This window comes from Notolepis coatsorum (genome assembly GCF_963971535.1).
Source record: "Notolepis coatsorum genome assembly, chromosome: 20".
Taxonomy (NCBI): domain Eukaryota; kingdom Metazoa; phylum Chordata; class Actinopteri; order Aulopiformes; family Paralepididae; genus Notolepis; species Notolepis coatsorum.
This window is the reverse complement of record NC_140184.1, coordinates 17011544-17035030: the sequence shown is the minus strand read 5'-3', so window position 1 is coordinate 17035030 and position 23487 is coordinate 17011544. Positions and strand designations below refer to the sequence as shown.

The 23487-nt window shown below is 44.1% G+C and overlaps 1 protein-coding gene across 3 annotated transcripts in view; it reads left to right on the top strand.

Moving 5' to 3' along the window:
• Positions 1 to 23487, top strand: part of fhod1 (formin homology 2 domain containing 1) — a 132523-nt gene that overhangs the window by 30561 nt on the left and 78475 nt on the right. The window lies entirely within an intron of this gene.

Here is a 23487-nt window from a genome sequence, read left to right as displayed (position 1 = left end):
ATTCCAGTGCACTGTCATTATCTTTTGTTTTTAACATGGTTCTGGTATAATGCAGATAAAGAACACATTGTACCTCAAGCATTTGCCAGAAGGTGCTTAAAGATGGCAGCCCCCTGATTTGCCGCACAACAGAGAGAGAGAGAGAGAGAGAGAGAGAGAGAGAGAGAGAGAGAGAGAGAGAGAGAGAGAGAGAGAGAGAGAGAGAGAGAGAGAGAGAGAGAGAGAGAGAGAGAGAGAGAGAGAGAGAGAGAGAGAGAGAGAGAGAGAGAGAGAGAGAGAGAGAGAGAGAGAGAGAGAGAGAGAGAGAGAGTGAGAGAGAGAGAGAGAGAGAGAGAGAGAGAGAGAGAGAGAGAGAGAGAGAGAGAGAGAGAGAGAGAGAGAGAGAGAGAGAGAGAGAGAGAGAGAGAGAGAGAGACTCTCTTTAATTGTTGGTGTGTATAATTACTCATTTCCATCTGATGTGGTTTAAAGTTGTACAGCACCTCTCTTTGTGTGCCAGTCCTTTCCTTACCAGTCCGTACTTGTCCTGCCTGTAGCCGACAGACGCCCATTATGGAGACATCTGGGAAAGCGGAGGGCTCACTGCGCTGTCACCGTGTAAAGGGATATGACTCGGTATTATCGGTCATCGATTTAGACGTGCTATGGTGTCACCGTCGTCAGGATTAGTTCACCGCTTTGGAGGAACTTCTGGAGAGTTGTTAAAAAAAAATCACTTCATGGCATTATTCTGATTCAACAGACATTTCTAGCAATGCCTCCCTTAGACTGCTAGACAAAATGGGGATGTCACACTTTGAATGTTCGAGCCGACAACGGTGTGTCTGGCAGATGAGAGAGGGAAAATCAACAACCGCACAAATCCAGCCGTCTCTTTCACTGCCTCAGCGAGTTCTGAGAGACTGACACACACACACACACACAAGTACAGCTTCTCTTTCTCCTCATGATAATACTTTCCCTGCGGCTTTGGTATGTGGATAATACATCCTTCGACATGTCTTTGGTCCTGACTGTAGAATAATTGGCTCTATTGTGAGTCCCCAGGCTCCTGCGAGACTATCTTGACTAACAGGTTATTTAGCTTACCTTGTCTTTTTTAGGTCAACAGGCAGCCAGCCAAGCCCATCCGTGGCACAACAATAACAACCGCTGTGCTATTATCAGTGTGCACTTTGTTTTATAGTTTACAATAGCGTGCACCAGCAAGGCAGCACACAGCGTGTCGTCCCAGTCGTAGCCATACAATGAAGTGTTAGGTTTGAAGACGTGTATAGTATGGTGAATGGTGGCAACTTTATCTTGTGGTCAGTGTGACACAGTTGACTGTGATAATGTTTTCTTCATCGTTCTATAACTCAACTCAGGCCCTATTCTAGTCTCGGTTTACATTTATTGCCGTGAAAGTGTTGCGCTGTGTTTCTTAGGTTTTATGAGGAGGGCAGCAAACTGAGTCACTTTTTCCTTGTTGCCACTCCTGGTCACTGATGCATAAACACTGTGGGGGAGTGCACTGGCCAGTGTTGATGATGTCATGGGGGAGTGCACTGGCCAGTGTTGATGATGTCAGCAGTTCCTGTCGTGTTGATGTGCTCTCTTTTTTTTTGATCCACTTTTTCTCCCATTTTTCTATATTTTCTCCCATCCCAATTTCGTATCATCCAATTCAACCCTCCCCTGTCACGAACGCTGTTTCTTGCCTCCCACAAGCCGGCTGCAATGTGGACTAAGTCATACATAGCACAAGTCCCCTCCGGTACTTGAGGTAACAGCAGTCGCATCTTTTCACCTGCGCAGCTCGATCTCTCAGTGGCGAGGAGTAACGCGTGGGAGGCTCACGCTGCCCCCGACACTTCCTGATTCTACTGCGCAGGCGCACCAACCGACCTGTAGGAGTCGCTTGTTCACAACGTTCGATCCCCACCCTTCAGTTTTCCCTCCCCGTAATACGGCCAATGTGTATTAGTACGGACGACCAGCTAAACTGAAAACAATGTGGAGAGCTGGATTCGAACACGCGAATCCTAGCGTCTCCACACTGGTGGCGAGTGCCTTGCCCACTACACCACCTAGCCGCCCCGTTGATGTGCTCTCTTAAAGGTGAGGATGTCCCATCGGGTCCGACACTGTGCCAGCACCCGTACTTGTAAAACTACTCCGATACTACTACTACTCTGTGCCATGTTTGTTCAGGAAAAGTTGAATGTACATTTACATTTTTTATTAATGTTTAATGTTAACCCATTCTCTGCCGGGCATTGTACCCATCATTGTTGTACCCTCTCTGCCAGCGCTATAAGTCTATGGAGATGTTCACCTTCTTTGCAGGGCTATAACTTTTTAAATTGTATTGCTAAATTGACATTACTATGGCCCATTCAACATCAATTATCTATATCGTTCAGGATGTAGGAACGTTTTACTTTTTCATTCACACATTCATACTAAAATACCGTCTAGAGTATAAATATGTTTTTATCGTTTTCTGCAGTATTTCATAGAACGTGAGATATAGGCATAAATGCATATATTAGATGATCAAATGCAGTTTGATACGATCAACGTTATATTAAAAATTTCAACTGTACATGGTCCTAAACGTCATGACTGGTCATCTGCGGGTGAACGGAGGGGGGGGGGGGGGGTCGTTTATAATTCAATGACCGACATTAAATGATTCATGTAGTATGGGTGATATATTGATCAGAGCAGTTTGTATCAAAAATGGTAAAGAAAAACGCTGAAACTCACCCCAGTCTCCTCGTAGCGTTGGGCGATGAGCGTGGAGCAAACGGATCCCAATTATGGGATGTTGATCGATGCGATCCATTTCCGGTTTGTATATTACTAGGGATGCCCCGATCACGTTTTTTGCCACCGATACCGATCACCGATCGTCGTGAGCCATATCGGCCGATACCGATCCGATACCGATTGTTTTTGATTAAAAAGAAATTAAAAATTATTTTATATAAAAAGTTTTTTTTTTTTTTTTTTTTTTTATAAAATATATATATTATATAATTAGACTTGTACTTGTATTATCTGCGACTGCGAGACATCGCCACCACGCAACAAGTCAAAATGCTCACTATCTGCAAACAGCTCCACTGTCTGTGTGTACTCTAGTAGCCCAGCTCCAAAAAGGATTCTCCGGCGCTGCAGCGGGACCCCATTGGTAACGTTAAGTGCTTTGGTCATTTCACATTCAGCAAGCCCTCAGCTCGAATACGCATTAAATCAATGTTATAAGACATTGATATCAAGAGCTATCTGTAGCTACTGCTAGCCGGCTAGATGACGTTAAGACAGAACTTTAGTTCAATGGGACATTTCATTTTGAACAGTAAACGAACGTCAGCTAACGCAAGCTAACGCAAGCTAACTGAGGTATGAACATGAACTACTAGACTTTCTGGATCATTTGTTGATATCAGGAGCTATCGGTAGCTAGCCGGCTAAATACCGTTAGACAATGCCTACTAAACGTGAATAGTTGACTGGGTAATTTTGTTTAAACTGTAACGATAGCTAGGTAGCTAACGTTAGCGCAGGTCGAATGCAGTGCACTACAGACTCGAGCAGAGGAGCCGCACCTCTTTGTTTACAAACTCTACACGGGGGCGGGCGGGGCTAGGGAGGAGGAGCAGCGGCAGTTTGCAGGTCGTGTGTGTCTGAGACAGACAGCGAGTGAGAGCTTCGCTTGATCGGTTTCCGCTATCGGCGAATATGACTAATTATCGGAATTCACAGATTGCATATTTATACTGAGTATCGGCCGATAACGATCGGTGGCCGATCGATCGGGGCATCCCTATATATTACTAATACACGTCCAAATCATGTTGATTATTGAGTTATGGCAAAGATCCATATCGACGGTGTCTGTATTGAGCCCCGGGACGATAAGCGAGTGGCCGGACGAAAATAGGGGACGGACCGATCTACAATGGGCACTTTCGGTTTGGCAACTCGCCGATCGGCCACCCGGTGGCGGTATTGAAGCGTTGCAGAGTTGTGATGGCTCAGACAGCATCACCCAAGACTCCGTGGGGGTGAAATATGAATACCATGACGAAAATATGAAATATTGATCTCAAAAACGCCTTACGGAGTTATTGGCAGACAACGCATGGCGGAGAAACCCGCCTTAACACGTGATTGGCGGAGAATGGGTTAACAACAGTCAGAAAGTCAGGAACATCTGATGAAAATAATACATCATGTTTTCAAACTAATTGTTAGAACTGTAATGGTATTATTATTAAGTACCCATATCGGTATCTGCAAGTACCCACATGTACTTGTACTTTGTCTTTAAAAAAAATAAAGTGGTACCAGGACATCAATAAAGTGGTACCAGGACATCCCTAAAGTGGTACCAGGACATCCCTACTTAAAGGTGTCCTGTGATGATGGTGCTTTCTTTGATACTTTCAGCTGTAAAATAAATAAAACTTTCAAGTTCAAGTTCTTTAATAGTTGTCATACAGAAGTACAGAATACTTTCATACAAAATGCTTCTTACTGTTACGCTCCAGAGACTGTGCTAGACAAGATAGTATCAAATAACATAATATAGCATGTAATTTAGAAGAAGAAAAATGAGGTCACAGTGTTCGGTATAGACATATGTACAATGTTCTGAGTTACCATATAATATACAATACTATGCAGTGTACTAATGTACAGTACTATATAGTGCAAAGCAGAAATGGGATGAGGTACAATTTTAGGTACAATTTACAGTAAGGTGTACGAGTTGTAGTGCAATCCTTCATCAATAAATATAAAGTGTGGGGAGTGGGTGCTACAGTGTGTTTGTTTAAAGTGGGTGTGTGCTATAAAGTGTGTGGAGTGGGTGCTACAGTGTGTTTGTTTAAAGTGAGTGTGTGCGTGTGGATGTGTGTGCTATGTGCGTTTGGTGGTTGTTGTTGTGTAGTGTTCATTCATTGTTCGTTTAGCAGCCTGATGGCCTGGGGATAGAAGCTTCTTCTGAGTCTTTCTGTGCTCGCCTTGAGACTCCGGTATCGCTTGCCTGACCGCAGCAGTTCAAAGAGGCAGTTGTTCGGGTGACTGGAGTCTTTAATGATTCTCTTAGCCTTGCCCGTGCACCGCTTGTTGTAAATGTTCTGGAGGGTGGGGAGCCCCCCTCCAATTGTGCGTTCGGCTGAACGTGTCACTCTTTGTAGTCTGCTACGGTCTTGTGCAGTGCTATTCCCAAACCAGGAGGTGATGTTGCCGGTCAAGATGCTCTCTATTGTACATGAGTAGAAGTTCTTAAGGATCTTCTGACTGACTTGGAACTTCCTTAGGCGCCTGAGGAAGTAGAGGCGTTGTCGTGCCTTCTTCACAACACTGTCAATGTGTTTTACCATGGGAAGCATTGAAACTGTCCGACATCCTTGGCACAGCTCACTCCTGTCATAATAGACTTTTCCTGAAGGGGGCCTAACCAACATCCACGTTTCCTTTTCAGTTTGAGTTTAGTTTACCACCAGTGAGGGCCGTGGTGACATGAACAGTTTAGAAATGGCCCCTAGACAATTTTTATTTATTTATTTATTATTTGTTTTATTTCAGCTGAAATGATTTACAAGGTATCTGTCCCTATTTACAGTTGAGTTTCTAGTCTAGACTTGGTAAGCAGAGTGCTACTGCTATTTTACTTGTCATTCGGTGAAGTGGTTTTACATCCACTATACTAATTCCATGACTTGACCTGCTGTTGAGGTAACGGGGCATATTGTCCCAGACTTAACTGTTAGACAGGGCGCACACACACACACACACACACACACACACACACACACACACACACATACACATACACATACACACACAACGCCCCAGCCCATGTCGTGTAACCCTCTGGGACCCATGGCGTGTCACATGACTACCGTATAGCTGGAGCTAGTGCTTCACTGGGAGAGGCTGGTGAGGGCATCATGTCCGTCAGTGCCAGCTAGCTAGAGCCTGGTGGAAAATGAGCTGCTCCATTTGGAAAGGCAAGGAACCAGTGCACTGAATATCCTTAATGACTGAGGTCCATTAGCACAAAGCTGGCATGCTACCGGTATCACTGCCTTGTGCCATTCTGTTGTACAACATTAGCACATGATTGGTGCAACCACTAACGGCACCGCACACACTTTGAGGATATTTGTGTTGGTGTCTGTTGCTAGCGCTACAGAATAAAATGCTACATGGTGGTAGGAGGTTATTGGTAGTTTTGAATTGCCTTTTGTGAGGTGGGGAGGCTGCTTTAAGGGTGAAGCTAATCAGACCTGGGAGCAGGGGTGGTTGCTAGGGTTGGGTACCGTTCACATTTGAACCGGTACCGGTGCGTGTGAGTGAATCGATACCGGTACCCAATGGTAGCTTTTTTCGGTACTTTTTGTAATTTCTTTTTTTAAATGTTATACCTACCTCACTTGCGACCGTTTTCGACTTGCCATTGCCCCGACTGCTTTGTTGTTGTTGTTGAATCAAGTCAAATCCTAGGTAAGCTTGTATTGTGCGCGTTCATAGGTTTCGTTTCACGGTAAACGAAACGTTGACGTCATCGAGAAAAAAAAAAAAAAAAAAAAAAACTGTGCGGCTGAAATGTTGCACCGGTGGATCTCACGTAAAAATCGGTACTCGGTAGTATCGACGTGATTCGGTCCCTAGTGGTTGCGCACCTGTTGTACAGTTTGTTCATCAATGTGCATTGTGCACGGGTTAAATCTGCTATCCTCACACACACACACACACACGCACGCACGCACGCACACGTACTGGCTTGTACCATCTTGCCACCTCTCTTCAATAAGCTGGTCAACCACTTCGGGTGGCACGCAGCAGCCACACACCACAATAATAAAAACAAAGCCCGTCATGCCTTCAACTAGGCTATTTATTAATAGCCTGGCAAACTGGCTAACTGGCTAACCGGCCTGGGGTCAGGCACGCGGAAGAACATTCCTGTACGTGTTCCGGAATGATGGTTTCCTTCTGCCACTTGTGGCCGCGTCTATACTTTCCACAACAAATTTGTGTTTCCGCGTTCGAGTTTTGCGCTCTGATTGGCCAGGTCATGTGACATGTGCGCCAATCGTGGGACGGCAAGTTCTGCGCCTATTTCCGGGTCTAACAGCCTGCAAACTACCTAACGCCTAGTTTATCACTGGTTAAGCTTAGGCGACTCTTTCGCAGTTGGTTAAGGTTAGAGTTTGGAATCAGGGCAGGCGTTCTATCGCCCTGCTCTAAGACAAACTCTAACCTTAACCAACTTCGAAAGAGCGCCTAAGCTTAACCGTCCAAAAACTTGCGGTCCCACGATTGGGCGTACATGTCACATGACCTGGCCAATCAGAGACGCGGAAACACGACTTTGTTGTGGAAAGTATTCAGGCCTCCTGGCCAGGTAACGTTAGTTTAAAAGGCAGACTGTTGAGTGTGGGTTTTTGACTTTGTTTGCGGATGCTTCTCTGAGTTGCACTCCCTGCTTGTGGAACTGACTCTGAGTCAGTCTTATCTTTTCCTGCTTTTCCCAGAACTGTGGCGTCCTGACACAGCATCCTGTGTGTGTGTGTGTGTGAGTGTGTGTGTGTGTGTGTGTGTGTGATTGTGTGTTTTTTTTCCTCTGTTTTTCTGTTTGTGTGTACAGTATATTGCATACTTAATAAAGAACAGGTCATGGCTGTGAATTGTGTGGCAGTTCAGATGGCTATGTACAACAGTCATCATATCCTGTTGTGACGCTATGCACACCACTGTGTTTTCCTGTTGCATGCAGCATTGGAAAAGCTGTGTGTGTGTGTGTGTGTGTGTGTGTGTGTGTGTGTGTGTGTGTGTGTGTGTGTGTGTGTGTGTGTGTGTGTGTGTGTGTGTGTGTGTGTGTGTGTGTGTGTGTGTGTGTGTGTGTGTGTGTGTGTGTGTGTGTGTGTGTGTGTGTGTGTGTGTGTGTGTGTGTGTGTGTGTGTGTGTGTGTGTGTGTGTGGGGGGGGGAGGAGGGGAGGAGGAGGCTGTGCTGTGCTGTGCTGTGCTGTGTCAGGACAGCAGTTGTGTTTGTACAGGGGAGTCCGACAATCAAAGCTGCATCAGTACAACAAGCCTATGCAACAAGTACAAGGTGACTCACAGTCGCGGTGTGAAAGCAATCACATTGTCCTCCTGCTACATACTGTACAGCGCTGGTCGTGGCTTGTTGTCTTGAGGCTCAACAAGGGCTGGCGATGATCACGTTCGGCCAGAACCTTTGACCCAGGTTTTCCTCACTGGGTGGGGCTGCTGGGGTGTCATACTGGGCTCCGCTGCGGCCAATTAATGCTCATTTCATTACGTGGAATTCATTAGCACGTAGCCAACAAGCACGTGAGTAATAAGATCTTTGGTGCAGAGTGTTCATTCAACGTTCAAGGTAATTTCCCACGCCCCTGTTAAGTAGCTTACATTGTTGTCATTGGTATTTGGTACAGCAACGCTGGGTAATGTCAACCGTACCTACAGTATTGTGACGTGACCCTTTACCCCTACCTCTACTTATATTGTGTCCCATGAAGGTTTTACAAACGGATTGTATTTTAAATAGTTGCATCCTGACCTGCATTTATGATACAGTATAGACTGTTGACCAAATATTAGTGATGCACCGATGTGAAAATTGTGGCAGATACCGATAACCGATATTAATATTGCTGTTCTGGCCGATACCGATATTTACAGATGTCGATATCTCTGTATAGAAAACACTTTTTTATGATAATCAAATAAAGAGCTATTTTCCAAAACGCATTTTTTTTTTTTTTTTTTTTTTTTAAACTTATTTTCAGAAATTACTGATATTTTGAAACTATTTAAGGCCAAAACATGTATAAAAAAATAAAATTTGTTTTAAACATCGGCCCTATCTTGATATCGGATCGATACCGATGTGTAAAAAAAATCGCCATATCGGCCGATATTATATCGGCGGCCGATATATCGTGCATCACTACCAAATATTCTAAATACACCCAGACTTTTTCTGTTGCAGTGTTTGCTATTCAATCAATATAGCAAGCAAACCAGTGGGTCAGTGGGTTATATATTTTCTCCTAGTAGTCCACACAGACACAGGACCCACACAGACCCACGGAAAGATGTGCAAGCTCATTTTGATCTCCTTTCTTTGGGTCTAGCACACAGAGAAGTAAACAAATAATAAACAGTTTTGGTCCAGGCAAAATCCGTTTGACTTACCATGGTGATGGTGTCGTCTTGTCTCTAACCCCCTAATGAATTCCTGGTGGTGATGTAATCACCTTAGTGTGGGGGAAAGATGATTTCTCCATTTGTCTGTACTGGCCAACAGTTCTCCCCACTGTAAACAATCCTTGCGTGCATGAAGCTAAACCAAAGCTAACCTTTTGATAACGCTATGCCCCAGACCAGTGTGCACACACTGACAGCCCGTTGCCTTGGTAACGCACGATTACAGCGCCAAAACAGACTCCAAAACATCCCCATGCTAAGTTTATATTGACTATGATTTTCGCTGGTGTGCTGTCAGGTTGAGTTGAGTTATTATTTTTTGTTTTTACCCAGGGACAGTGCACAACAACTTCAGTTTCCACATCAATGTAAATGTGCCAGAATTAGCTAATGAGCTAGTTTTCATCTGTAGTCCCTGCCTACCATGCATGTCTTTTTATGGTGTGGGAGGAAATCGGAGTACCTGGAGGAAACCCATGCGAACACAGGGAGAACATGCAAACTCCACACAGAAAGGCCCCCCTGCTGGGGTTCGAACCCAGGACCTTCTTGCTGTGAGCTAGGCAGCAGTGCTAACCACCCTAATGCGAACATGCTCTACGGATTGCATTTGCACCTGGCAGACTCTTGCCTGCGATCCGATCTCAGTGTGAGCCAGACTACCTCTGAAAGTGGTCTGGCTGATCTGATCACATTCTGACCACGAGGCGTACTGTGTGCATTCACACCTTGCATTGACACGTGTTTTTCATTATCCAGATAAGATATCCAGATGGAGATCACATGTAAATACCAGGTGTAAATGAGTTGAGTTACCCAACTCCAGTATTATCAATGGATCTGTACTACTGTTCAGCACAGCGCTTCAAGGATCAATAGGCGGCTACTGATAATAATTCTTATATCTTGACAGTAATTGATTAAGAAAATTAAGACTCTTGATACCGAAACGATAAGGTGCAGGAGCTAAAACAACAATATACAAACAAACAAATGACCAAGTCAAATCGTTGGAATGAGCAAGCCTCACGTACGCTTTTTATGCACATAACAGTTGCACGCATGGACAAAGACCTGCTAACACATAGCTGCCTACTACTGTCGCTACCTAGCGGGCGTGGTTTTGCAGGTATCCTGATGCATTCTGATTGGGAAGGGCGTTGTCAAATTCACTTTAAAAGCCCCATGAAATCAAAATAGATGTTTGTAATTTCCTAAAAAATAAATATAAAATGTTGAGTCATCCAGCACACAGGGGCGATGTCAAGATGGCGCCACGCTGCTCGACCGCCTCTCTGTGGGCTCTGTCGAGATTTTTAAGGCATGGCAGCGCATCTACTTCCTTAGGCGTCTAAGGAAGTTCAAAGTGAGTCAGAAGATCCTAAAGAACTTCTACTCATGCACAATAGAGATCATCCTGACTGGTAACATCACATCCTGGTTTGGGAATAGCACTGCACATGGCCACAGCAGATTGCAGAGAGTGGCTTGATCAGCTGAACGAGACATCCCTACCTAATTTTAGCATTTTTTTTTGTACTTTAGTTTGTATATTTTGTATAGTGTTTGGTCTTTATTCTTCTTAATTTTTTACTGTATGAAGCACAATCCCAGGCTGCTCCTAAAATGTCATCTGACATGACTTGGAACAAACAAATGAATGAGTCATTATCTCATGTCTCCGACCTACCCTGGGTGTCATAGATTATTTTATTTATATACAAATAAAAAAAAAAGTGGGACATTGTTCTTTTTCTGGGATTTATTTTGGAATATAACTGGAGGGATATTCCCGGTATTTATTTTATGATAATAATTACACTGGGTACTTTGTGTCCCGACCGTGTCCCATGGACATAGAATGAGTCCCATTGAGCAGCGTTAGGCTTAACAGGAAATGCCGTGCTCCTCATATCTGGGTCAATCTCATGTCTCTACAGGCTATAGACCTCTATCTCTCCCTTTCCCCCTGCGTTTGATTTACAGCTCTCATTTCCTAAACCTAAACAGAAGTTGGGATTTTCTTCTGTCCTTTGAATCCGAAATACAGGACTCTGTAGACTGTACAGCTTTACGTCTGATACGCGTGATCATTTGTTTTTATAGACACGATTACTGTACGTAATAGTCCCCATTGTACAAGCAGGCAGTGCATACTATTGTGAACAGTGTCACTTTCTGTCATTTACTTTCGTACTTACTTGTATATCAGAGAATGTGTGAGGTCCAGAGGGCCAGCAGCACTAGGAGCTTTCAGTGCGGTTACTATGCATACAGGTGTTACAAAATGTGACCTGGGTGTATCATCACACAGCCTGCGATGGCCCGGCTCCGCCGCCCTGCCTTTTCACAGCTCATCAATCTCCGTCTCCTCTCACTCCTGTGAGAGCGAGGGAGGGAGAGAGGGGGAACGAGAGAGGGAGGGAACGACCTTTAGGGTCAGAATAGAACAAACACTACAGCTCATGAGTCCGATCGCTCATTAAGTCAGACGCATAGCCTTGACGCCGGTGTTCCACCTCTCACACCGCCTGTACCACCAGACACAGCGGGGTAAATAACGAGCTAGGTGTTCCACCTCTCACACCGCCTGTACCACCAGACACAGCAGGGTAAATAACGAGCTAGGTGTTCCACCTCTCACACCGCCTGTACCACCAGACACAGCAGGGTAAATAACGAGCTAGGTGTTCCACCTCTCACACCGCCTGTACCACCAGACACAGCGGGGTAAATAACGAGCTAGGTGTTCCACCTCTCACACCGCCTGTACCACCAGACACAGCAGGGTAAATAACGAGCTAGGTGTTCCACCTCTCACACCGCCTGTACCACCAGACACAGCAGGGTAAATAACGAGCTAGGTGTTCCACCTCTCACACCGCCTGTACCACCAGACACAGCGGGGTAAATAACGAGCTAGGTGTTCCACCTCTCACACCGCCTGTACCACCAGACACAGCGGGGTAAATAATGAGCTAGGCTTAGTGTAGGCTGCTGTTCACTCAGCACTGTTTATATCAGTTAAGCCATTAGTTAAACTGGATCTGCAGAACAGGTTAAAGGGGAATTCACATTGTAGGGATGGGTCGTTCGCAGGGATCAAAGTTGACTTATGTAATGTGGTTGTTATTATTAGAATTTTTCTTTTTATATATATGCAGGTTATTGCCTCCCATAAAGTCCAGAACTGTGTTGACTGGGAAGCAATTTCAGCCATTAGGAGGGCGTGTGATAATTATTTGTTCTGTTCTAGCCTTTGTGAATGTGGGCACACATTGACTATTCGTGTTTTTTGTTCAGACCACCAACTAACAGACCATGAGAAAGTTGGGGTGTCTGGGTAGTGTAGAGGTCTAAGCACTCGCTTACCACCAGTGAGACCCGGGTTCAATCCCTGGTAGTGGTACTTCCGGCTTGGCCAGGCATGTTTGTGGGTGGGAAGTTGCTGATGGTATTAGTCCTGGTTGTTACATTAGCGACTCCTACTGGTTGGTCAGGGCGCCTGTAGTGTTAACCTCTGTGCGCGTTGTAAAACTCCTCACTGTCGGGCGAAAAGAAGCGGCTGGCGATTCCACATGTATCTGAGGAGACATGTGGCAGTCTACACCCTCCCCAGACCAACAGAAGGTAGCGCAGTGACCAGGGCCGTGTCCATGACACACTCGGGGGGGAATTGGCATAAAGACTAATTGGGGAAAAAAAGCTGTGCACATTCCTATTATGTTCTTGCCGTGCACCAGGAGACTTCAGTACGTATTTCTTGACACACACCACTCTCCCATAAAGCTATAAATTGGAGAGAGTGAAAGCACATGTGAATTCTTAAAATCGGTGGCATTCCCCTTTAAGTCAAAAGACTCCATAAGGTCAAATGTCAAAGGGTAGGCTACACTCCAATTCATCCCTTACTATGGTTTCCCTTTAAGGTTAAGGGATACTGCACAGGACCTTTAATAGATATGGTCTGTTGTCGCCTGTGGGTTGTTCTTGGCAGGTACCTTTTGCGATAACTAATTTGATTCATTCAGATTTATTTTCTTCTCCAGGCCCCACGCAGATACTCACTAATCTGCCAATCTGGAACTGACCCAAGGTCAGCTCTCCTACACAGTAAATTCCACAGAGTAAATTTAACTCAAACTGAGTATATTTTACTCAAACTAAAATTGTACTCAGTTTGAGTAAAATGTACTCGGCTTGAGTAAATTTTACTCCGCGAAATGTACTGTGTACAGTATGCTCTTTCCCATCCATATCTAAACCAGTCCTACCAGCCTTCCTTCTCCCCCTCATATCCTTTACCCGATCTGGAACCCTGTCATTATTCAGACCACAGCTCCATCCTCCTCCACCCTGCTGTCTTTATACCCCCCCCCCCCCCAAAGACAAATGCTGACCCTAAGCCAAACTGCCAGTCTGTCCCCAGCGCTGCAGCCTAACTAGCCTGTCTGAGTGCCCAAATCCAACTGGCTGGTCCCAGAGTCCCTCGCCAGGGAGCAGCTCGGGGAGCTAATGAAATGCAGCCAGCCTTATACATGTAATGATCTCTACATCCAGGCAGGATGGGTGAATGGATTGATATCCCGACGCTGGCTATGTACTAAGCCAGGGCTTCTTAAACTATGGTGGGTTGGGAGCCAAAAGAGGGTCACAGGCTTGTCTCCAGTGGGTCCCCATTTGGTAGGAGTACCACCAGTTATGTTTTAATGTGACTGGGTCTCTCTCACACACACACACACGCACACGCACACGCACACGCACACGCACACGCACACGCACACGCACACACACACACACACACTCCTCCTGTTAAGCTTCAGTCTTCTCTACTTTGCATATTGTAAATGTCTCTGTCTCTCGCACCTCTTTTTTATCCCTTTTGTTTATGAGGCAGGGGCAGTCTGTTTGACCAGGCCTCAATAGGTCCACAGGGACCAGGGGGTTTACTGAGAGTTCTGGCCTCATTGGAAGCTATTTATACTGCCGTGCTGCCACCCACTCACACAGCCAAACGGTGGAGGTCTACAGAACATAAAGTACCCGGCTCCATACATAGAGCAAGACGCAACAGAGCCCTAGCATCCCTAGAGCTGAAGCGACCCCTCTGGTACGGAGCTACTTCCATCCAGAGAGCCATTTTAAACAGCGATGTGACTTGTTCTCAAGGGTACAATGGTTGGAGTTCTTTTTTCCCTTTTTAACCTCTGCTGCTTTCCTCTTTAACCTTGGCATGTCTTATGACTATCCCACGTGGGTACTAAAGAGAGAGAGACTCTTGTTCTCTTGAGACGCTTCAAAGATGAGTCCCCTCCTTGCCCCCTCAGTGCTCTGTTTTGCCCTCCCCAGGGATGCCCCTGTGCCCCTTACAAGCCGCCTCTTCCCAGCTACACCCTACCGTAATGACCGCTACACCCAGATGCCAAATGGCTAACTCCGGCACTCCGGTCACGAGTGAGGTATTTCACCCGTCTCCGAGACATCACGACGACCCCTTCAGACACGCACATAAACACTCGCGCGCACTCGCACAAACTATATTGCTGCTGGTCTCATTTGGTAGGAATGGCGTCATGATGCTAGTTATAGCGCTTTATAATCTCGGGAGGGATCCTTTCGCTAACCCCTCTCAAGCTTCTCAGCTGTTGTCGTCGACCAGTGGGGTTTTCAATGGAATTGTGGTTGTAAGGTGTCCATTTTGGGGTCAAGGTTACATGTTGGTCTGTGTTAGTCATCTTCCCCTGGATATCTCCCACTCATGCTCTCCAGCCCCCACCTACTGTATAGTCATCACTAGAGACCACATGGGCCGACTAGTCAAATAGTCGACTAATCGATCGAAAGGAGCCGTAGTCGACTGCCAACCTCTTAGTCTAATGCAAAAAAAGATATATATAATAATAATAATATTATTATAATATTTTTTGTATCATTCTTTCCAAAAGCAAAGAGTCCTAGAAGCGTGGCTAACGCTAATGGCGCGCATACCACGCAATCGCACGCATACGGAAACGGGCACAGAGACACTGAAAGAGGATTTCACCCGTCTAATGAACACACTAGACAAATATCAAGAGGTAACATTATCCATCAGTGGACCAATTGCATGCTTTCGCAGACGACAAGAAGCCTTCAGTCAACTCCTTCAGACATTAAGCACCCCCCACAGCCCAAATTTCATTTCAACCTTTATTTAAAATAAGCTTCTGAGGTTTCCCTCATTTACAGAAACGACGATTGTACAGTACATAATAAAAACGATATTCACAGAAATTTAAACACCAGAGTAAAAAAAAATTTAAAACGTTTCAAAATAATTTAAAAATATCAACTAAAACAGTTACAGGTAGTCACACAATGGTCTGAAATCATACGTTTAAACATTCCAAGGGAAGGGAGAACCTCCAATTTCAGCGTGAGTTGAAGGACATTCCATGAGTTAGAGGCATCAAAGGAAAAGGCTGACTTCCCTAGCTCAGAACAAATTTGAGGAACCCTAAGAACCATCCAGTCATTTAATCGAGTTGAATAGGTTCCAATATTCCAATCTAACAGTGAGGAGATATAAACAGGTTGTTTACCAATAAGGGCTTTAAAAATAAATAAATACCAGTGGAATGATCATTCGGCCTAGATACCACATAGGCTCTCCTCAGGGACCAGCATATCAATTCCCGTGGCACGGCACACTGAAGCAAGCAGCAATCCAACAGGAAACGGAAAGCTATCGAGCGCAGTCAAACATTTACTATTCAAATATTTTGTGTCGTGTTCTATTTTTGAACCATCTCTCAATGGGAAGAAATGTATGGAATGCTTAACATTGAATAGTGCATCCTCTCTCTCTCTCTCTCTCTCTCTCTCTCTCTCTCTCTCTCTCTCTCTCTCTCTCTCTCTCTCTCTCTCTTTCTCTCTCTCTCTCTCTCTCTCTCTCTCTCTCTCTCTCTCTCTCTCTCTCTCTCTCTCTCTCTCTCTCTCTCTCTCTCTCTCTCTCTCTCTCTCTCTCTCTCTCTCCTCTCTCCTCTCTCTCTGTAGTATGTTACACAACAGCTGACATGTAACGCACAAGTTCCACCTGCAAAATTAACATCTCCCTGGTTAGGGAGCTCCACAAATCATGTTAAACCCAGATTCGGCTCAAACAAGGGACTAAACACGTTTCGCAATTATGCCACATCAATGTGGAACGCCCTACCCAAAGCTGTAAAGGAATGTGAATCACTACCCACTTTCAAAGCCACTCTCAAAGAGCACCTACGGGAGACTGCAATTCGAAACTGGCCCCTGTAAATGTCGTTTATACTTCCGTGATCGTCAGTAAATGCTTTATGTAGTATGGGTGATATATTGATCAGATCGGTTTGCAGTAAAATGAATAAACAATTGGGCTGAAAATAACGTCAGTGTCCTCTTACAGTGCGTCAAAGAAACCGTCCGGTTTGTATGTCGCAATAAACGCCGAAATCATATAGATTATTAAGTTTATAAAGCGATCCATTATGTACATAATGTCTGTTGCGAGTCCTGCAACAATGTCTGACGGACGGATGAATTTAATCGACGCACACCCCACCACTTCCTGTTTCGAGTGTAACTCGCCCGACCATCCACCAGGCGGCGGTATTGAGCCGTCGTTGTATTGAGCCGTAGGGTCCAGCCGGAGGGTCGGAGGTGTATATATGAATTCTGAATGCCATGGCGAAAAAAATTTAATATTGATCTCAATAACGTCGTACAACGTTATTGGCAGAATTTGCATGGTGGGCAATAACGTTTTAAAACGGGCCCGGCGCTGGATGTGTTAACAATTGTGTGTATTGAGCTGTACTGTATTGTACCCATTCTGCAATCTGTTAATAAAATGTTCAATCAATCAATCAGCCTAGGTATGAGCCGTATGATGAACGTTGAGACATGGTGAGGTGCAGTGACACTTAGTCTGCTCTCGTAAAATGACCCTATCCGCAACTCCCTCATCCCTGTTTTCACTCCTCTTGAGTGTGCGCTCTTTTCTCATATTACTATCTTCCTGGAGAGCAGGTCCCTAATAACATTGACTCAAGCGCTTATCGTGCATTAAAATGCTGGCACCAGTGACGGGATCATTCCTCACCCCTGCTGCTCTCAGAAGAACAGTGACTTCTGCCAACTAATGGAATAATCCTCAAGAAATGTATTAATCTGATTGTATCTCATTTTCTTTGGGTTGTTTGCTTTCATTCGATTCTAGTGATACCGTGATGATTCTGAAGAAGTAGCCATTCTGTTCTGTGAGTGGTTGAAGTGGCGCACTGGCGTCCTGTGCTAATCTCACTCGCTAGTATGGGCAGCAGCGGCTGTAGGATTTGTGTTTAAGCGCTCTATTCGCCACAGCGGCTAGCACTTGATAACTATCGGAGGTAATTGTCCATAGGTTGAGTTAAGTGGTGCCAGATGGCTTGTAGCCACAACTCCCCTTCTCTGTACACGCTTAGGTTCACTGTTTTCTAACCAAGGAGGTTCTCATGATGTAACCAGTGGGTGAACAGCAGCTTGTTGTGAGTCCATGGGTGGGTCGGGTGGCACCGACTGGACACAAACCCCTATCAAGACACGTCCTTGAATGCGCCCCTCAGTGTTGCTAATGGCTGTTTAGATTTTTACAGCAAACACCCTTAGCCTCGAGTATTCTGTGTTGATGGAGCAAGGTGTCGTCATAATAATAAACATCATAATAATGCAAAAGGTTCTTCTTTGTCACAGACATTTAGAAGAAAAACTAGTGATGCACCGATGCGAAAATTGTGGCCGCGATACCGATAACCGATATTAATATTGCTGTTCTGGCCGATACCGATATTTACCGATGTTGTTATCTTTGTATAGAAAACACTTTTTTATGATAATCAAATAAAGTGCTATTTTCCAAAACGCATTATCTTTTTACTTTTGTAACTTATTTTCAGAAATTACTGATATTTTGAAACTATTTAACACATTCAGCGCCGACCCCGAGTATAGTCGGGTTAACTCGCCAACGCTTGAGCGCCAATCACATCAGATGTTTTTTTTCATAGCGATCACAACGTGTCTGTGTGTGTGTGTGCGTGCCGTTGGCGCTGAGCAAGGCACGGATAAGCAATTTTTCAGCCCGCTTTTGTATCGTGCATAAGGACACATAATACTATCAATAATCTACCGTTTATTTGAAAACGATTAATAAATCAGCTGAAAAATGACAACGTGTTTTGTGTATTCCACTAAAGGGCTATTATCGCGTCTTTCTCTGGAATTACTAGAAATCTCAAACTATACTCGTATTCAAAACGGTATAAAACGAAAATGTACAGATGAAAAACAATCCGTTTAGTACATGTTCACTGCAAGCAAGTCATTGATAAGCGACGGGTGTATTAGACCCATAGCCATAATTTTACGATATATTATAAGCACTCGCAAATATCCCCGTCCTCCCATTGATTAAAGCGCTGGTGTGCTAGCCCTAATTTGGTCATATAGGCCCGGCGCAGAATGTGTTAAGGCCAAAACATGTACCAAAAAAAAAATATATATATATATATTTCTTTTTTTGTATCGGCCCTATCTTGATATCGGACCGATACCGATGTGTAAGGGTTTTTCTTTCTCTTTCGGCGGCCGATATATCGTGCATCACTAAGAAAAACCCTTTGAGTTCAACTGAAGTTAATATGCTGTTAGTTGTGCGTCCTCACTACTCAGTGGTCTTACCTCAGTAGACCAAGGGTTAACTTACTAGTACATCTGCAGTTAACAACATCCAGCTCAGAGATGCTCCACCAACCCCATTAAAGATCCTGTTCGACAGCTGAACACAGCCTTCCTTTCTTAGATTCTGGGAATGATTTAGATTACTACACACAGTTTGGCAGCTCAAACCAAGAATGTGGTATTTTTTTTTAATGATGCAGGTCTCTGTGTTTTGCTTTGTGTCCTTATAAGGGCTTTTGAATTGTATGTATGTATGGGACACAATCTAGTTATTGGACCATGTTGGAGATTTTAAGATATTACAGCACATTCAGTATAGTCATGATACCGCTATTATGAGCTCAGTGAGCGTTGTTGTGGTTTTGACCAGGCGAGGAGGCGGTAGGTTTATATTACCAATAGATGCTGATATCTGATCAGTTTAGCAACTTATTTACTGATTGTTATGGTTAGGGGAAGGAGGGGAAGCTGGTCTGCAGTCTGTGCACAAAGGCAAGAGTGTCACCCGAGAGTCTTCAGTGGTTCAGCTGCATGCTCTAGGGCCGGCTGATTTAACCATCTCAGACCATGTTGTATTATGTCTGATCTTTTCTTTGTCACGAAAAAGATGGTGGGTGGCCTGAAGCCAGTGTAGGTTGTTTGCGGAGACGCTCCATATGTGGTTTATTTGACTACCTGCTGTGAGAGAACTATATCTCCAGTTAAAAAAACAGATAAAGAACCGATCCAGCCCTAATTTCTGGTGACAGGTCGGTATTTGACCGTTAACATTTTCTGTCAAGCAGCAGGGGTGGCCTTTGAAAGCTGAAAATAGGTACCATTAGGTGCCTTCCATTTTTACACTTTTCTGGTTCACACAAGAGACATACACACACACACACACACACACACACACACACACACACACACACAGACACAGACACAGACACACACACAGACACATCCTCCTTTGACCTGCGGGAAACCCTTCACAGTGGGACCCTGCCTCACACTAAGCAGGATTACGTATCTCTAATGTGGTGTCTGTCCCTGTTTTCACAGCTTCAAAGACTTCAAATATCCTGTCTGGAGGCCAACGCCACTGTTCTATTCTCGTCTCCCCTCCTATTCTCTGCCAGGACACGGGATACCACTAGATTGCACACGCATCCACCGCTACTGCCAATTAGACCTCACAAAGATGGCCGCCAGGATCAACACAAGCCGCTCTGGGGGGATTAGGCAATGCTGCGGTCAACTCTGTGATGTTAGATGAAACGGAGTGACGAGTGGAGAGAGATGGAAAGATATACCGTGTTCTCTGGGTTTGGGAAACGTGCGCAAAAAGTGCTACGTTGTTTGCTCTGTTATCCTGGCACTGGCAGTACTGTATATACAGTACCTACTGTATATATCGTTGCCCTCGGCAACATTGCTTGCCAGCTTAGTGTGATTTCCATCCTCCACGCTGTGTTGGGTGGCCACCTTTATTTGTGTTTCTGGTTGAGTCTTAACATTAGAAGAACAGTGGGTCGGTTCTTGGCTTCAGTGGCGTGATCTAGGAAAGCAGTTCAGTGGGTCAGACGGTCAACTGCTACCAGCTGGTTCCATCTCCCTCCTCACACAGGGTGAACATATCCACCGAGTTAGCCATATACTTACTGTGTTTTAAACCTCTCTGTTGTGATACTGAGTTGGAGCCTTTGATGTTGGCTTTCTGTCTAGGTGAGGATGTAATGAGCTGTAATGTCTTCTTAGGTTTTTCATTCAAACCTTTATTTATTCTCAAAGACACTTGAGGTCACCCCCATTTGCAATGTCGTCGAGAATTTACAGACATTTCAATGCATACATCTTTACAATATAATAATAATAAATATCAATAACTATCTATATAGCACTTTTCACACATGGACCGCAATCCAGAGTGCCCCACAGCAATTAGTATAAAATGAACATAGGCATAAAATGAGCACACAATTGACAGAATAAAAAACAATGCATAAGACATGAAAATAGGTACAAAAGACAATACAAGTAGTGCAACGTAAATGTGCAGACATAAGAATAGGCATAAAATAAGTACAATAGTACAATGTTGCTCGAAGGCATGCGAACCCCCCCGGAACAGCCAGTCCCCCAAACACCCCACACATCAATCCCTACCACATTCCCATCCAAGACACACCCCGATAAAGCACGTCATGACGTCTTAGGTTCATTAGAGCTGTAATGTCTTCTTAGGTTCATTAGAGCTGTAATGTCTTCTTAGGTTCATTAGAGCTGTAATGTCTTAGGTTCATTAGAGCTGTAATGTCTTCTTAGGTTCATTAGAGCTGTAATGTCTTCTTAGGTTCATTAGAGCTGTAATGTCTTCTTAGGTTCATTAGAGCTGTAATGTCTTCTTAGGTTCATTAGAGCTGTAATGTCTATGATTCCTCTTACTTAATTTATCACTTTGTTGCGGCCACTTGTTACACATCATAAACCCTGTGATTGAGGTTCTCTCTCTCTCTCTCTCTGATTCAGATTCAGGCTACGTTTAGACGGAGAGAGTCTGAACAGAAACCGCAAAAGTCGTCTTGCGGTCTCACTTTTAATTTTACGTTTAGACTAGTGTTTTGGGATGGAATTCTGCGTGCAGACGAGGCTGAAAAACTCGAGACGACAGAGCCCCGCTGTCACGCGATTGGCGCAGATGTCACATGACCAGAAACGTCAGTGGCCAATCAGATCGCCTCAGGTCGTTGAGACCATAGATATCTATAGAACACTAGATAGCTTAAGGCGGAGTCACCAGCGTCACTGAACCGCCGCCATCTTGGGGCAGTCAGCCTTGAGTGAGAGTGAGTGAGCTGCACAGACAAAAATACTCATAACTCGCTGAAATATTGACGGATTTACAAGCGGTTTGGTTTGCTATAAACATCAAATATGTAGTTATGATACTGCATACTTATAAAAAAAGATTTTTTTTTAAAGATGATTTTTTTTTTAATCATAGCCACGTTGGCTTGTAATAAACCAAACCGTTTGTAAATCCGTCAATATTTCAGCGAGTTATGAGTATTTTTGTCTGTGCAGCTCACTCACTCTCACTCAAGGCTGACTGCCCCAAGATGGCGGCGGTTCAGTGATGTCGCTCTCCATTGGCCGGCAGCGCGGGCAAGCTATCTAGTGTTCTATAGATATCTATGGTTGAGACAACCAGACGTGCTGTGAAGACCCGCCCTACTCTGCCTCTGATTCGACTGTGGGTGGGGGAATGTGATTGGACCAAAGCAGAGTCACTCACAGACAGTGGGTCCAGTTGTGATAGCCGCGGGACAGATTCTTGTGTATTTAAAAGTACTGCCAATGTAGCCTTCAGGTGATCGCCATGGATAGAATCAGACATGCTTTGTTTATGCTTCTAGGCTACTGGCGCATGCCTGTGATGTAAGCAGTATGCGCGACGATAGCCTTGACGACCCTTTCGTCATCGTTTTATGCGGTTTGACAGTTTAGATGAGAGCACGTTTCTAGGAATTCCACCCTGGAAGGTGGTCTCACTTTTTTACGGTTTCACCCCGTAAAAACGCCGTTTCCATATAAACGAAAGGCACATCTGAAAAAATATTTTTGCGGATTCACCTGCTAGCGTTTCCGTCTAAACGGGGCCTCAGATTCAGAGTTTTTATTTGCCACATGGAATCATACAATCAGAGTTTCTTCATTACACAATCATAAATAACATTCCATGGACAAAAGGAGCAGGAAGAAGAATAAATCTTATAGTTACCTGCCCCTTATTCCTAAACTAAAGAAGTATTTTCTTAATGGTCGGTGTACAACCTAATTTTTACAAATAATAATTTATACCATTATACAAGAAACTCACAATTCACAGTTAAACAAGGAAACAATTAAATAATAATAATAATAAAGAATAAAGAATAAAAGAAAAAGAGAAAAAAAAGAAAAGAAAAGATCTCACTATCCAGATCACATTTGATTTTCATACTGAGTAAATATTTCTTTTTTATAATCTTTTTTGAATTGATAAACACTACTACATCCCTTAAGCTCGCTATGGAGAGAATTCCACAACTTTACACCAATAACTGAAGGACACATCTGTTTAAGTGTGGTACGTGCAAACTGATGTTTAAAATTGTATTTTCTCCTACTAAACTCACTTTCTAAATGAAAAAGATTTTGTAGTTTTTCTGGCAGTGTATCATTTCTTGCCCTAAACATAATTAACATTGTTTGAAACTTAACCATGTCTTCAAGTTGAATTATTCTAGATTTAATAAATAATGTATTTGTGTGTTCTCGATAACTCACATTATGTGTGATTCTTATGGCCCTCTTCTGTAGTATATATAATGGTTTTATATTGGTCCCATAAGTATTCCCCCATACTTCAACACAATAACTGATATAAGGTGAGATGAGTGAACAGTAGAGTGTTCTCATTGCCTCATACTTTAACACATCCTTTACTTTATTCATAACAAAAATACTCTTGGACATCTTTTTTTTAACGTGTGCTATGTG